At 38.0% G+C, this 3,662-nt stretch overlaps 1 protein-coding gene across 4 annotated transcripts in view; it reads right to left on the minus strand.

Annotated features, from left to right (window-relative positions):
* Nucleotides 1-3,662, minus strand: part of LOC107655666 (protocadherin gamma-A12-like) — a 28,070-nt gene that overhangs the window by 7,966 nt on the left and 16,442 nt on the right. The window lies entirely within an intron of this gene.

Here is a 3,662-nt window from a genome sequence, read left to right on the forward strand (position 1 = left end):
ACACACTCTCAGAGAGAGTCCAGGATTGTTCCAGTGAACGAGAAACAAGCTCTGTGACTAATTGGGCCAAAGACAGAAAGACCATTGTGATTACATCCTCAGGACAGCAAACACTCTCACACACACTACATATTATCTCTTTAAAATGTCACAAACCCTAAAATGAAAAAAGAAGAAAAAAAAACATGATAAAAGCCTTTTCAATTCTTAAACTTCAAATTCTTTTTCATCTGCATTCTCTTATTGTGTAGTGAAATGGAGAACGGCCAAATTAATCAAGACCAAATTAGCAAACAAGGAGAAAGAGAAACAGTCAGAGCCAAACAATGAAATAAACTAAAGAGTTACTTAAATTAATTGTTAGACATTAACATGAAATAGCATTTAAAGCCCATTTAGTTCCATATTCTCACATATTTCAACAAGAAAAAAGGCAAGACCATACAAGAAACAACACAAACACACGCACAGGAAATATTTGCATCAAAAGCAACATCCACAAATGCCAGACAAACAACAGCTGAGCTTAGAGACACACAAGGCATACATATATGCTTACTGAACTATATAAATGATGACTGACTTAGGGTTGGGCTGATAGATGGTGCCATCGTCCATTGCCGATGGCTGACAGACATGTTAAGCTGACATCGTGCTCTCCTCCCCCCATCATCCCCTCTCCCGCAATTCGCCACATCCCAGTTCCGTGTTCGGAAAGGAAATGAAGTGTACTACGGAAACCCTAAAGGGAATAAATAGCCTACGAGATGGGAGGATAAAAAAATATTTCAATACTTTTTCTCGCAATTATATCGAGAAGTATAGGCGTATATAAAGTATAGGCGACTGTATATAAATTGCGGGCATCAGGGAGCCGCTATTGAAACCGCTTTCGATTGCGCGCTCTCATTTTACTTTCACTTTCACTTTTGAGATTCGCGATCACAAGGACTCTATACTATGGAGCGGCAGTACTTACCACACATTTGACAAGATTAGATGTTTGTGGTGGTGCTCAGGATCTGCAAATCATTTGCCATCGTCCTATCAGACATTTCTCCTTACTCTGTGTATGTGGTAAGTGAACTTTCATGTACTGTAATGCAACAGGCTACCGCTAGCAAGCGGCTAACCTTTTAGTGGCTCCGTATAACGCATTATTTGTTTCACGCTTCAGGCACACCCCTAACCCCGCCCCCCGATGTCATCGTCCATCACAATGTTTCACTGTAGACATCGTCCGATGCCAATTTGGTAGACATCGCCCAACCCTAGACTGACTGTTTTACATAAATTCATACAAAATATTTTATACACACAATTTTGGTCACAATGTATAGTCAAGTAAACCAATAAATCTCTTTTAAATTAATTAATTTAATAATTAAATTAATTAACTCAATCTCCTAAAAAGAGCATCTGGGTCACATGCATTAAAAAAAAATTATTTTGGGGAAAATTCTTTTCCCCAATTTAGACTACTTTTGGGGACAATTTTGATCAGAAAGTATAGCCAGGTAAACCAATAAACACAATAATTAAACTCTATAACTACAAGACTAACCTAAACCAAACTGTATGTGAAAATAATAATTTACATAGGTTTTTACATTTGTAGACTTTTTTTTTGCCCTATTTAGATGACGTCTGTGAACAATTTTTAATCAAGTATAGCCAAATAGCCAAGGAAACCTAAACCTCACAAAACAGAGCACAGGTGACTCTGACCCAAACACAAACACGCCTCACTCTGCACACAGAACATTATACACTAAACCACATCAGATTAATCAGAACAATCACAACATTAGTCACATCCAGGGTCAGAGTCTTTCAGACAGTAATGATTCCTGCATATCCTCATGTGTACAAAACACTCATTTGGCTAGGACACAAAGAGTTCAGAGCGAGTGAGCATGAAGCATGGTTACATCCGCCTACAGGAATGTCAGAAAATAAAGCCAAATCTTCCATAAAGAGGTACATAATGAGATATTTCTCATGACTATATACTGTATATCATCTACTGTTTTTGCAATGTGAAACAATTAACATTTCAAACAGTACTGTTACATTTTTGCCATTAGACTTAATTATGTTCAATTTTTAATTCAAGATTCAGCATCGCCATGGTGATCAGAATGAGGTCACACAACTTGACCTTGCCACGTTAACTCAAGGTCACAGTTGCAGGTGGGAAGTGTCCCCTCAGATAATTCTATTTACATACTGAATATTTATACAAATAACACACAATAGATGTGCCATGCTCCCAAACACACACACACACACTGTGTGACATCTGTAAACACACACTAATGCTCTGCACACATGCTAAAGCAGGATGAAGCACACCTACTGTATGTATAAAAATGCACACACTTGAACTATTGCAAAATGTGTGTGTATCAAATCAGTCATGCTAAATCTTGAGCAACAACAACAAAAATGAATTGAGACACGAATGAGACACATTCAGAGAGATGTGACTGTGATACAGATGACCGCTTACAGATATTGAATTATATTAGTCTTCTTGGATGAATAACATATTCGTATTATAACTATAATTCATAACCCTTCAGTCCTAATCTGTAGCTTCACATCTGGCACACACACATTCACCAGGAGCATCTGGGTCAGTATATCAACTCTGAAAGTTCCTGTGAATGAACAAACTAGATTTATATAAGACGTCCGTCCTCATAGATCGCATGGAAAACATCTGTACGTGACATACAGTATATCCTGACCCCCAACCATTTTCTACACGCTGAACAGGAAGCTACCTGATTCCGTAAATATCTATTTTTCTTTGTATAACTTATAAACACTTTGCAGGCCATTCTCTGTATAAACTGTACACACATTATCACTAGAAACAGAAGGGCAGATGCATATGACTAGAAACCCTGACAGAGTTAATTAATGACTTAATGTGGACTCTTTTGACTTGAACCACCTAGCAACCACCCAAACCGCCCTAGCCACCACACAGCAAAACGGTAAAACCACTTAGTCCAACCAACCACAGTCTGATCGTACTGATCAGGACGGTCACCGCTAAACAGAACAAAAGTAGGACACTACAAGAGCTTCAGAGAAAAGCAATGGCAACATGATCAAAGAGAAATGGGTTAAACTAAAAACATGGACAACTAAAACCACTTAGTCCAACCAACCACAGTCTGATCGTACTGATCAGGATGGTCACCGCTAAACAGAACAAAAGTAGGACACTATACAAGAGCTTCAGAGAAAAGCAATGGCAACATGATCAAAGAGAATCACTGTGAAATGGGTTAAACTGAAATCATGGCCAAATTTGGCAGAAAGTCATGAAATAAGTTTACTGTCATAACATGACTGCAGAAAGTCAACAAATCCAGAAAGTAACAAATCTCCAGACCACATGAAGTGTGTTGGTCAGTGGTAGTTTGGAGCCTTTCCAACTGATTTGACTCATAATACTGCCTGGCACGTATTAAATTGGGGTTTTAACATAATTATTGACATATAAACAGATGAATTTCACATAAATATGTCCAGACCACATTAAGGCTGGGCGATATGGCCTAAAAAAAAAACATCTTCGATTTTTTCACAAAAAAATCAGATTTATGATTTAAATCGACCCCCCACCCCCCACCTTAAAATCAAAA

This window comes from Sinocyclocheilus anshuiensis, unplaced genomic scaffold (assembly GCF_001515605.1).
Source record: "Sinocyclocheilus anshuiensis isolate Anshui unplaced genomic scaffold, SAMN03320099.WGS_v1.1 scaffold1008, whole genome shotgun sequence".
NCBI lineage: Eukaryota > Metazoa > Chordata > Actinopteri > Cypriniformes > Cyprinidae > Sinocyclocheilus > Sinocyclocheilus anshuiensis.